This window comes from Rattus rattus, chromosome 12 (assembly GCF_011064425.1).
Source record: "Rattus rattus isolate New Zealand chromosome 12, Rrattus_CSIRO_v1, whole genome shotgun sequence".
Taxonomy (NCBI): domain Eukaryota; kingdom Metazoa; phylum Chordata; class Mammalia; order Rodentia; family Muridae; genus Rattus; species Rattus rattus.
Window position 1 is genome coordinate 15,589,050 of NC_046165.1, and position 14,121 is coordinate 15,603,170.

Genomic DNA, 14,121 nt, shown 5'->3' on the forward strand with positions numbered 1-14,121 from the left:
CGTGGTGGTCCGATAGCACGCATGGGATTATTTCTATCTTTCTGTATCTGTTGAGGCCTGTTTTTTTGACCAATTATATGGTCAATTTTGGAGAAAATACCATGAGGAGCTGAGAAGAAGGTATATCCTTTTGCTTTAGGGTAGAACGTTCTATAAATATCCGTTAAGTCCATTTGGCTCATGACTTCTCTTAGTCTGTCTACGTCTCTGTTTAATTTCTGTTTCCATGATCTGTCCATTGTTGAGAGTGGGGTGTTGAAATCTCCTACTATTATTGTGTGAGGTGCAATGTGTGTTTTGAGCTTTAGTAAGGTTTCTTTTACGTATGTAGGTGCCCTTGTATTTGGGGCATAGATATTTAGGATTGAGAGTTCATCTTGGTGGATTTTTCCTTTGATGAATATAAAGTGTGCTTCCTTATCTTTTTTGATGACTTTTAGTTGGAAATTGATTTTATTTGATATTAGAATGGCTACTCCAGCTTGCTTCTTCTGACCATTTGCTTGGAAAGTTGTTTCCCAGCCTTTCACTCTGAGGTAGTGTCTGTCTTTGTCTCTGAGGTGTGTTTCCTGTAGGCAGCAGAATGCAGGGTCCTCGTTAGTATCCAGTTTGTTAATCTATGTCTTTTTTATTGGGGGAGTTGAGGCCATTGATGTTGAGAGATATTAAGGAATAGTGATTATTGCTTCCTGTTATATTCATATTTGGATGTGAGGTTGTTTTTGTGTGCTTTTCTTCTCTTTGTTTTGTTGCCAAGACGATTAGATTCTTGCCTCTTCTTGGGTATAGCTTGCCTCCTTATGTTGGGCTTTACCATTTATTATCCTTTGTAGTGCTGGATTTGTAGAAAGATATTGTGTAAATTTGGTTTTGTCATGGAATATCTTGGTTTCTCCGTCTATGTTAATTGAGAGTTTTGCAGGATACAGTAGCCTGGGCTGGCATTTGTGTTCTCTTAGGGTCTGTATGACATCAGTCCAGGATCTTCTGGCCTTCATAGTTTCTGGCGAGAAGTCAGGTGTGATTCTGATAGGTCTGCCTTTATATGTTACTTGACCTTTTTCCCTTACTGCTTTTAATATTCTTTCTTTATTTTGAGGCGTTTAGTGTTTTGACTATTATGTGACGGGAGGTGTTTCTTTTCTGGTCCAATCTATTTGGAGTTCTGTAGGCTTCTTGTATGCTTATGGGTATCTCTTTTTTTAGGTTAGGGAAGTTTTCTTCTATGATTTTGTTGAAGATATTTATTGGTCCTTTGAGCTGGGAGTCTTTACTCTCTTCTATACCTATTATCCTTAGGTTTGATCTTCTCATTGAGTCCTGGATTTCCTGTATATTTTGGACCAGTAGCTTTTTCCGCTTTACATTATCTTTGACAGTTGAGTCAATGATTTCTATGGAATCTTCTGCTCCTGAGATTCTCTCTTCCATCTCTTGTATTCTGTTGGTGAAGCTTATATCTACAGCTCCTTGTCTCTTCTTTTGGTTTTCTATATCCAGGGTTATTTCCATGTGTTCTTTCTTGATTGCTTCTATTTCCATTTTTAATTCCTTCAACTGTTTGATTGTGTTTTCCTGGAATTCTTTCAGGGATTTTTGCGATTCCTCTCTGTAGGCTTCTACTTGTTCTCTAAGGGAGTTCTTCACGTCTTTCTTGAAGTCCTCCAGCATCATGATCAAATCTGATGTTGAAACTAGATCTTGCTTTTCTGGTGTGTTTGGATATTCCATGTTTGTTTTGGTGGGAGAATTGGGCTCCGATGATGCCATGTAGTCTTGGTTTCTGTTGCTTGTGTTCCTGTGCTTGCCTCTCACCATCGGATTATCTCTAGTGTTACTTTGTTCTGCTAATTCTGACAGTGGCTAGACTGTCCTATAAGCCTGTGTGTCAGGAGTGCTGTAGACCTGTTTTATTGTTTTCTTTCAGCCAGTTATGGGGACAGAGTGTTCTGCTTTCGTGTGTGTAGTTTTGTCCCTCTACAGTTCTTCAGCTGTTCCTGTGGGCCTGTGTCTTGAGTTCACCAGGCAGGTCACTTGCAGCAGAAAAGTTGGTCTTACCTGTGGTCCCGAGGTTCGAGTTCGCTCGCGGGGTGCTGCCCACGGGCTCTCCGCGGTGGCAGCAACCAGGAAGATCTGCACCGCCTCTTCCGGGAGCCTCCGTGCACCAGGGTTCCAGATGGCCTCCGGTGTTTTCCTCTGGAATCAGCAATGTGTGTAGAGAGCAGTCTCTTCTGGTTTCGCAGGCGTGTCTGCCTCTCTGAAGGTTTAGCTCTCCCTCCCACGGGATTTGGGTGCAGAGAACTGTTTATCCGGTCTGTTTCCTTCAGGTTCCGGCGGTGTCTCAGGCAGGGCTCCTGCCTCACCTGGGCCCTCTCCCACGGGAGCTCAGAGGCCTTATACAGTTTCCTCTTGGGCCAGGGATGTGGGCAGGGGTGGGCAGTGTTGGTGGTCTCTTCTGCTCTGCAGCCTCAGGAGTGCCCACCTGACCAGGCGGTAAGGTATCTCTCCCACAGGTTCTGGGAGCAGAGAGCTGCTGCGGGCCGGGATCCACGGGTGTGGGACTTCCGGTAAACACAGGATGTGCCTGGTCCTAGAGGGATTCTGCCTCTGTTGTCCCGATTCCACCCGGCAAGTCACTTGCAGCAGATAAGTTAGTCTTACCTTTGATCCCGAGGCTCGAGTTCGCTCGCGGGGTTCTGCCCACGGGCTCTCCGCGGTGGCAGCGACCAGGAAGATCAGGAATATTCTTATATTACTGTAGATAGCGACACAACAGACTGCTGTGTAAAATTCTTGAGATTCCGATTTTTACGCACATCCTTAGAAAGCATGCTATTAGCCTCATTTTTTCTGTCTCATGCTTTTTAATATTCTTTTCTGACAGGCTATCCAAGGGGATGATTTTCTCTGAAATGTCACAAAGAAGTGAAATTATTACCAGTAGTGTTCAGTTTCATGATTTGGGAACAGAACTAAGTGCTTCCCCACTATTAATTCTTTCTGTCTTTGTTTTCTTTCTGCTTATTGATATGTTGAAGCTAAAACAAGTGCATTTTCATATGTGTGGAAAGATAATTTTTTTATTTCTTAGAGTTTAATGTTGTGAAATTTGTGTCATAAGTTGATATAGATTATAATTTAATTCATATTTAGTCAACAAACTGTTAGCTCATCAAAAGAATCAGATCAGCCTCCGTTTTAGAGTTCAGAAAGATAATTGGAGAGTTTTTATATCTTCGTTTTATTTTCTATTTTCAGACATTAATTTCAGTTTCAACACATAAGCCACTGTCTTAGGGTTTCATTGCTATAAATGCACAGATATGATGTAGGCAATTCTTATGACGAAAACATTTAACTGGGCCTGGCTCACAGTTTCCGAGGTTCAGTCCATTGCCATGGTGGAAAGCATGGCAGTGTACAGGAAGACTAGATGCTGGAGGAGCCAACAGTTCTACATACTAATCAGAAGGCATCAAGGAGGAGATGGTCTTCTTCGAGCGGTCAGGATGAGGCTGTGGATGACTCCACTCCCCTGATGCTGCTGTTCTTTGTGGTCATCCCGTGGTACTGGCATCTCGAATACACTGTGTTTCCCCTCTGCAACTAGGACGCATTTTCACCAATATCTTCTCATAGGCGCTACTCATGGTACGAAGCATCAACTAATTTGCATGCACCTTCAGTCCTGGGTCTTCACCGGACACCGAGGCTGCATCTTCACCAATAACCTTTCCTGGCCTCTCACAGTGCCAAGCCTCAACTGCTCTTCATAACCCCTTCAGGCCTTTAAAACAGAACCACTTGCCAGCATTCATGCTTTAAGAAAACACTTCCCAGAAAGATTTCCCCTGGCTGATGCTGCCCTCCTTTACAGGAATAATAATGAAAATAATAATAATGATTATTTTACTTTACCTCCAGATCACAGACCTGCTCCTTCTCCTCCTAGTCTCACCATTACAAATTCCTCTCTCTACTGACCCCTCTTTTCCTCAGAGAAGGGGAAGCCTTCCATGGGCATTACGCCACCATGGGACATCTGTTTCTAGCAGGACTGGGCACATTTTCTCCCACTGAGGCCCAACCATGTAGTCTAGGTAGGAGGAAGGGGATCCAATGGCAGGGAGTAGAGATCTTGTTAGGGGACCCACAAGAAGACCAAGCTGTATATTGACTACTAATTTGTAGGAGGCCTACATGCAACCCCTGCATTCTGCCTAGTTGGTAAATCCATCTCTGTGAACCCCATAGGTCCAGGTTAGTTGATTCTGCAGGTCTTTTTGTGGTGTCCTAGACTTCTATGGCTTGCTCAATGCTATCTCCCATCTTCCATGACACCCCAAGCTCCTCCTGATGTGGGTCTCTGCATCTAACTCCATCTACTGCTACATGGAGCCTCTAAGGAGACAGCTATGCTAGGTACATGTAGGCAAGCATAGTACAGAATCATTAATAGTGTCAGGGGTAGTCCCTTTCCATAGAATCTTTCCTCCATTCCATACCTCCAAATAGTCGTGGAGATGTCCCTATCACTTTCTGTTCTTATTCACAGCTGTCTCCTTCCAGCCCTCTCTCACCTGCCTCCCTTCACATGATCACCATCCACATTCCCCTTCTCACCCCATATCTTACCTAGTTTCCTCTTTACATCACAATCTGAAGACTATTTTGTTTCCCTGTCTGAATGAGATTCTTATCTCCTCCCTTGGGGCCCTCTTGTTTCCCAGGGTTTGTCTGTGGATTGCTGCATGAATATTCTGTGCCTTATGGCTAATGGGTTACATCATTCAGGATATTATTCTCAAATTCCAACTGTCTCTTCTTAAGCACCATTTATTTCTTAGCTCCATCTGACCAGCATAAATTGTCCAATAACTCCTTCTACTCTTGACACCAAAGTGGGAGCCACATGTTGGAAGGTGTCAATTTTTGTTTCTTTCTGAGGTTGCCTTATGGCCACCTTGTTTATCACATCTTATTTAGAGATAATCCTTGCCTCCGTACCCTGGGATTGAAGGCATGCGACACCATACCTGGACCTATGCTTTTATTTAATACCTTTCACAAGATATTTATAAACATGACCACTATGCTTCAAGATCTGGATCATAGTTGTGCCCCTCCATTTCTGGATTGTACTTCATTCCAGACATAGTCAAGTTGACAACCAGGAATAGCCATCACAGCCAACTTTCCAATTTCTACTCAAACTAAAAACAAAATTTAAAGGCAAACATTTTCCACATGTTTGAACATATTATCAAATAAAATTTATCTGAAAGCATCCTTCCATTTTCATGAAAAACAACTTACATTAATAGTAGCACATTCATTTGAATTATTATTTTATTTACCAAAGGCATTCTTACTGTTTTTATTCATAAGTAGAATATAATCAACATTCACTCACAGCATATTTTCTCCCAAATAATAGCACCAATAATATCCACTCTTTTTTAAATGGAACAGTGTGCTCACCGAAACAATGCTTGCTCCAGGATTAGTGGGGCAGCAATTACTTATGGTTATTAAATTGAATTGCACTTATAATTAATCTTCAAAAATAAATTCTAGTTTGATAATTGCATTTCATTCATGCTTAAAGTTTCATTCATATTATCTTTTGCTTAATAAGCATAAAACAAAAGAATAATATGCCTTATTGCTGCATTACTAACATTAGAGTTAAATGATAAATGCATCACTCAAAATGACCTATCTGAGCATAAATATGCTTTGAATCTTTCATTTTAAAATGATGTTTTCAGTTTTAAAAGGAAACTTTTGCAAAAACCACTTGGATTTCCTCACATATTAATTTCACATATCCTTTTTGCATTAGGAAACATAATCTTGGAAAGACTTTGTAGCAACCCTCAATGGGGCTTTTTGTTATTCATATATTTTGGCTTGAACATCACCCATGTAGTCAGTGAAAGTGGCCCTTAAGTAATTAAAGCAAACAGTTCATTTATTCATATTAGTATTTATTTTAGCTATAAATCATCCTTGCCATTTACTGGAGTCTGTGCAAGTTTAGTGCTTCAAATATTATCCTAGCTTTTACATTTCACCACACCATTTCCAGACATAGTGGAGAGTAAAACCAAAGATGAATTCAACTCCATAAGAATACTTCGTATACTAATTAACATAATAAATTTTTGAATCTTGTCTTTGAGGATATATATATGTATCAACCACCACATGTATCATTTTAAAAATCTATTTATGTTTTTCTCTTCACCCGTGTTTTGCTATTATTACTTTGGGGTTAGGTTTTTATTTTCTATTTTTTTTTCATTTGGAAATATAACTCAACCTAAAGGATGACTTGTTTAGAATATAAAACAAGCTTGTGATAACAGAAGCATGTGCTTTGTCAAGAGATTGATTTTATTGTCCATTTTATCATTTGTTCCACTTGTCGAAATGAATTAGTTTTAAAACTACTCTTAATTTTTGTCCTGCTTAATGGAATGGTATAAAGGGTAAAAGGAGAAAAAGGAAACTCTCAAAACCTTATCATGTGTCCAACTAAATATCTCCCTTTGTTGTCCTACGTTCTCGGCAGACTTGAGGTATATGATTCACATATATTATTCCTTAAATATGGATGGGGGAATCTTACTCTATGCATTTTATAAATGATAAAACCTCAACTTTGATAGATAAAAATGTTTATTCACGTTTCTGCAATGAGTCAACCAAATATCAAAAGAATAAGGTTTGTCTAACAGAACTTTGTGATTTATAATGAAGAAAACCCTTTTATTGTGAGTTATCTTCTCATTGAGAAAATTGATTACTCAAAACTCTTTCCAACTCTTTAGTATCATTTAAAGAATTGGTGTCACTATTTTCTACTATTTACATTTAAATTTAACTTAGTTTTTAACTACATACTACAATACATAATAAGTATGAGTTATCCTAAATATAAATTAATGAATCATAGATTTGGCACTCGAGAAACCTTGCCTAGTGTCACACAACTTATAAACAGCTGAACTTTTGCCTTCTACCACACTCTGTATTTCCACTAAATTGGAGCACTATCCTCCTCCCTGTGTGTACCTCACCCTCCAGTTGTGGATTCTCTGTCAGATCCCTACCCCTTAACTCTACCTGCCACCCAGAAGGCATGCTCCAATTGAGGACACCCAGGCAACAATAGAGACAACCAGATGGTGAAAGAGAAGCACAAAACCATAGACAACAGAAGCAAATGTAATACGACACCATTAGAACCCAGTTCTTCTACTTCAGATAGATATTTAAACATACCCAAAGAGTAAGACTATGACCTTAAATCCCACCTCGTGAAGATGATAGAGGCCTTTAGAGAAGACATAATTCCCATAAAGAAATAACAATCATTCATTATTAATATCTCTCAACATATATGGACTCAGTTCACACACACAAAGGCACAGACTAATAGACTTTATGTAGAAAGGGATTCTCATTTTGCTGCATAGAAGATGTATAACTCAACAATAGATGTAGATACTACCTCAGAATAAAAGTCTAAAAATTGGTTTTCAAACAAATAGACCCATGAAACAAACTGGAATAAAAATTCTAATATTTACTGAAATAGATTTTCAACCAAAAGTCATCAAAAGAGGTTAGAAAAACACTTTATACTCAAAGGAAAAATACAACTAGATGACATTTCAATTCTGAACATCTATGCCCCAAATGAAAGAACACCCACATTTATAAAAGAAACTTTATTAAAAGATACACTGACCCCACACAATAATAGGGCGAGACGCAAGACTTCAACACCCACTCTCACCAACAGATAGGTCATCAAAGCAAACGAAACAGAGACACAATGAAACTAACAGATGTTATAAACCAAATGAAATTGACAGATATTTATATAGCTGTCTATCCCAAAACAAAAGACTCTCTCCTTAGCACTTCACATAACTTTCTCCAAAATCAACCATATATTCAGGCACAAAACAATCCTAACCAGAAAGAAGAAATTTGAGAGAATGCACAATGTTCTCACAGATCACCAGTGATTAAGACTGGATTCAAAAACACCAGAAACAACAAAAATCACACATAGCTGTGGAAGGTGAGCAACTCTCTACTCAATGATCAGTTGGTTAGGACAGAGATAAAGAAATTAAAGACTTTCTATAATTTAATAAAGAATAGGACACAGTATAACCAAACTTATGTGACACAATGAAATCAGTGCTAAGAGAAAATTCATATCTCTAGTAAAATAAAAGCTGAAAAATCGTTCTACAAAATCCCACATCCCTTCATGTTAAAATTCTAGGAGAGATCATAGGCACAAGGCAGATATCTAAACATGATAAAAGAAATAGAGAACAACCAATAGCCAACATCTAATTAATTGGAGAGAAACTTGAAGCAATCCTACTAAAATCAGAGACAAGGCTGTACACTCTCTCCCTCTCTATTCAATAGATTACTTGAAGCTCTAGCTAGAGCAATTAAAACAACAAAAGAAATCAAGGTGATAAAATTGGAAAAGAAGAAGTCAAGATATAACTATTTGTGGATTATATGATAGTGTACATAAGTGACCCCAAAATTTCTACCAGAGAACTGATAAAAACCTTCAGCACACTGGCTAGATGTAAAATTAACTCAAAGGAATCAGTAGACTTCTTTTGTAAAAATGATAAATGAGTGAGAAAAATATTAGAAAAACAATATCCTTCATAATAGTTATGAATAATTAAAATATCGTGTTATAATTCTAATGAAGCAAGTGAATGATTTGTATGACAAGAACTTCAAGTCCCTGAAGAAAGCAAATAAAGAAGATGTTAGAAGATTAAAAGATTTCCCATGCTCATGGATTGGCAGGATTAACACAGTAAAAACTGCCATTTTACCAAAAGCAATCTACACATTCAATATAATTCCCATAAAAATTTCAGAATTTTTATAGACATTGAAAGCAACTCTCATCTTAGTATGGAAAAACAACACACCTAGGATAATAAAAAATAAAAAAATGTCTGGGCAAATCATCATCGCTGACCTCAAGTTGTACTACAGACCAATAGTGATTAAAACTGCCAGTTTTTGGTACAGAAGCAGACACAGTAATCAATGAAATAGAATTGAAGACTATGAAATAAACCCAGAAATCTATAAATACTTGTTTTTTGACAAAGCAAAACCCAACAATAGAAAAAAGAAAACATCTTCAACAAATAGTACTGGTTAAACTGGATGTCTGCACAGAGAACAATGCAAATGGATCCATATTTTTCACCTTGCACAAACTCAAGTTTAAGTGGATCAAGGACCTCAAAATAAAACTGGATACACTAAATCAAATAAAAGAGAATGTAGTAAATAGCCTTGAGCACATTGGTACAGGAGAATAGAACACCAATGGCTCAGTCAAAAGTTGATGATGAGACCTAATAGAACTGGAAAGCTTCTGAAGGCAAAGGACACAAAAGAAAACAAAACACTCATAGGATACAGAGGAAGTGAGTGAACTATGTGGGTGAGTGGGGGGATGGTAAGGCAAGACCAGCTGCTGGGAGAAAGATGAGAGCCCTAAAATGTCAGGAGAAAGAATGTTTGTGGTAGGGGTATAATTGAATCTCTATGAAGTTTCAAGAATTTCCACTTATCAATTATTGATCTTAGAGCCTGCCTCTTAGTGTCCTGTCCATGAAATTTTCTCTTCAGTCTCTGACACTATTTCTGATACTATGTTGTGCTTGCAGACAGGAGCCTAGCATGGCTGTCCTATGAGAGACTCTACCAGAGCCTGACTGAGACAGATGCACGTACAGCCAAGCATTGGGTGATGGTTGGAGAACCCTGTAGAAGAGCTAGATGAAGGGTTGAAGGAAGTGAAGGGAATGGCAACCCATAGGAAGACCAACAATATCAATTATCCTGGACCCCTGGGAGGTCTACAAAACTGGAACACACACCAAAGAGCATACAAGGGCTGGTCCGAGGACACTAGCACATATGTAGTACAGAGCTGCCTTTTCTGTCTTCAGTGAGAGGGGATGTCCCTAGTCCTGTAGATGCCCAAGGCTGATGGGATACCATGAGGCAGAGGAATGGAGGACACCCTCTTAGAGGCAAAGGGGAAGGGAGGATACAGGGAAGAACTCTGAGAGGGGATTGAGTTGGGAAACAATATTTAGGATGCAAATAAACAAAACAAACAAATAAACAAATAAAATTTTAGGTATGTCTTCATATGCGAGCATACATGCGACTATTTTGAATATGTGCACTGAGTTCATCTGTACGCTATGCTAAACAGCCCAGGAGGAGTCCAGTGAAGGATATCACCACTTCTGAAACTAGAATCATAGACTGTTGTGAAATGCTGTGTCCTTGCTCAAAATTGAAGCCAGGTCATTTGAAAGAATAATTCATTTAACTACTGAGCCCTTTCTCTAAGCCCTGAGGTGTGTGTATGTGTGTGTTTGTATGTATGTGTTGTGTGTATGTGTTGTGTGTGTGGTGTGTGTGTATGTGTTGTGTGTGTGGTGTGTGTGTGTGTGTGTGTGTGTGTGTGTTGTGTGTGTATGTTTTCCCATTAAAGTTTGTACATATTTTGGCTTTTAACATTTTATCAGAAATTGAGTCTACAAATATGACAGTATTTTTTCCTATTACAAAACTTATATTTTCATCTTGAATTGTTTTGTAATTTTTAAGTGGAACATTTTGATATAAGTTCACCTGGTTACTTTTTATGATTTTCCTTCTAGTTTGTAGTTTAATTATTTTTCCTTCCTGGCATTTGGAAGATTTATCCAAAATAATATTTGCCCATATCTAGTTATAAAGAGAGATTCTGAAAGCTTCAGGCTTCATACTTTAGCAAACATACATGCTAATATTAAAATGTAATCATGGATTCCTACTTATTTGTGATTGTACTAGAACACCATTTAACAATGCATCTGCATTTTATTACTATAGTAAACATACTTCCTTCAATTTTATATGACACATTTATCATGAATTATAAAATATTTAAAATTCCAATATTTTGTAGAAAAATGCCGTTTATAAGTTCAGTAATCTATACCTGTAGTTTTGATTATCCATTCCTGAGAAACCATGTCATATGAATATATTCTTTGTATTTTATATTTGGGAAAATAATAACTTTAGAGGCAAAGACTTTCAAACTTACGCTTGTAAAACATGACAATTCTAATGAACACAAAGGTTTATCCTTAAACCTTAACAATGTAGGGGTTTATCTAACAGGCGTGATGGAATTGAAAAAGACATGACAGACACAAATACAGAAAAGTTATGACTGTGTGGGCCGTATACTCTGATGGACATGTTTCCACAGCATGCTTTGAAACCAAGTGTGCTAATTGTATACACACAAATGAGGAGAGAAGAAGGGTTTACTGTAGCGAACCCCAGGAACGAATCTCTGGAGTGACCAGTTTCAGGTTCGTTGTCCACAGAGAAGGAGCAGTGGTTGACAGTTATTGTGTGCACTGTCGACATCTATAGTTGGACCAGCTTTGACATTTCTCTAAACCTGACCTGGGGAAGTTCCTACTATTCCTTGGGTCTAAGATATTGGGGTCTTTGTTGAGAGAGAGAGAGAGAGAGAGAGAGAGAGAGAGAGAGAGAGAGAGACAGAGACAGAGACAGAGAGAGAGAGACAGAGAGAGAGACAGAGAGAGACAGAGAGAGACAGAGAGAGACAGAGAGGGAGAGAGACAGAGAGACAGAGAGACAGAGAGACAGAGAGACAGAGACAGTCATAGACTGACAGAGACAGACAGTGAAACAGAAAACAGATACAGAGAGAAATTAGACATGCTTTTCTCTACAGTTTTATAACAAACATTTATTTTAACTACAAAGCAACAGGACTATGGATACAAAACACAGAATTGTATTTTATAGTCATGATCACTCAAACAAATGTGAATAGCAAAATGTTAGAAATCACCAAAATTTTATTTTGTAATATTGTGACTCTAATGTCAAATGTTTGTAGATGATATCTGAAACAAACACATTTAAATATGCTAAACATAGTTATACAGAAATTTAATGGACGGATAATTATTATGAAATATGTTGATTTTTTATTGCCTATGAAAATTACAATGTAGCACGTCATTTGCTTTTAACTGAGTGAAAACAGATTTATGACACCAGCTGACAGCATTTTGTAAGTAATTGTCTGGGTAACAATTATATTTTATTGGAGATAAATATGAAGAAATAACTAAAGTGTTTATGTAAAGTTATTTATGTAAAGTGTTTATGTAAAGTATTACTTGTCTTCTTCTTCAAGATTTGTCATACATTTGGAAAATGCTAATTCCAAGTTAAATTTATTGTCACAATGTTCAGTTTAGAACATTTTAAAATTTAGATATGAAAAACATATCAAATATGTAAGTCAAAATTTGAAATAATAAATTTAAATTTACATATTTTGCCACATACTCTTCATTGTCCCTATTACAAAACATAAATTTATTAATTCATCAGAAACCTGGAAATGGACAGCAGATAAAACCACAAGATATCAAATTTCTTTTGAAGCTCAAAGCAGAGAAGGAAAGCATCTGATAATCAATTCTTGGCGATTCATACTGACAGCAGGGAAAGTAATCTATACCTGCAATGCTTAAAGAGCGATATGTTTCTTGTAGCCACTGTGAAGGAAGGATGTTCATTGGCAGCGTGGGGAAAGTTTCTGGCCTGCCACTCTTCTTTTTCTTCACACTGGGTCATCATCAGGGTTTCTAGAGGTCACGTTTAGTACCTCAGAGTCTTGCAATATTCCCCATCTAATGTCCAACACCTGACCAAGAGGCTGGCCAATTTCACTCTTATATTCAACATATTGGTTATTACAGAAATGTATGATGCCTCATACATAAAGCTGTTAATTTGTATGCCTTTCTGAAAGTGTGTTTGAACTCATTTCACTTATAGGAGGCATAGTTAGAAGGCATTTGTTGGTCTCTAATTAGGAATTCATAATTCAGAGTTGACTGATTAGTATCATAAGGCCCTTGATCAAGAATTTATATTTTCAAAGCTCCCGTATGAGTTCATTATACATCATTAAGTAAATATGTAACAGAAGGCTCATGATTAGCATTATAAACACTAAAAAATGTTTTTGGGAAGAAATAGCTTACGTTCATTATTAAGTGCTGCTTTGAAAGAATATAGAGTGCATTTATATCACCACTCCTTCATTTTCAAAACCAAAGGTAGGATGGCTGATCTACTCATCTTATGCATCTTGCCTTAAGCAGAAAAAAAAAAGCCCTAAAAGAGCCTAAACAACAATGTCATAGAATGTACTATGCTGATTGTTGTTGTGTGTCTTTGCTAATAAAATCTCTAATGGCACCAGAACCTATTCTGAGGCCTACTTTCATAGTAATATGTTTGAAGGCAGCAAGGCTAGGGAAGTATTTTATGTATCTACCATCTGTCTCCAGTAATCAGATACTGCCAATGTTTACTTCCCGAGCCTGACAATTCTTGACTGCAAACATTTGCTTAGGTCAATACACAGAAACTGTTGTAATTGTCAGTGACATGCATATCACTGAAAAATTTAGGAACAAAAAGGGGAAACATTTATTTTGTATTTACAGTTATACAATAATTTGCAGCGTGTATTCAGATACAAACATTATATGGTAAGTGCTTGCATAAATTCTAAGCCAGGAATTTGGAAACAATATATGTTATGTTTTTAAAACCAAAACTTTATTCACATAATAGGAAATTGAACCAGTAAATCAATGTGCATAAACTTGTTTATTCCTAATGATGCCTTATAGAGTGAAACTTTTGGGTGGACATATATGGTAAAGATTATATAGATTTTTTTCTTGTTTTTAATCTTTTTTTTACTATTTTGGGGGCTCCTAGGTATTTTTCTGAGAAAAGGCCTTAAGTAGTCTTAATGACTTGCAGTAAAATATGTAATAGAAGATGACAGAATTCTTGATTATTGTCCCCTAACCTCCTATTAAAGGCCTGTGCTATACAACCAGCTTCTTCTTCATTTTATTTTAGATTTATGATAAATTCAAAGCAGTGCCAATAAACATAGCTGGC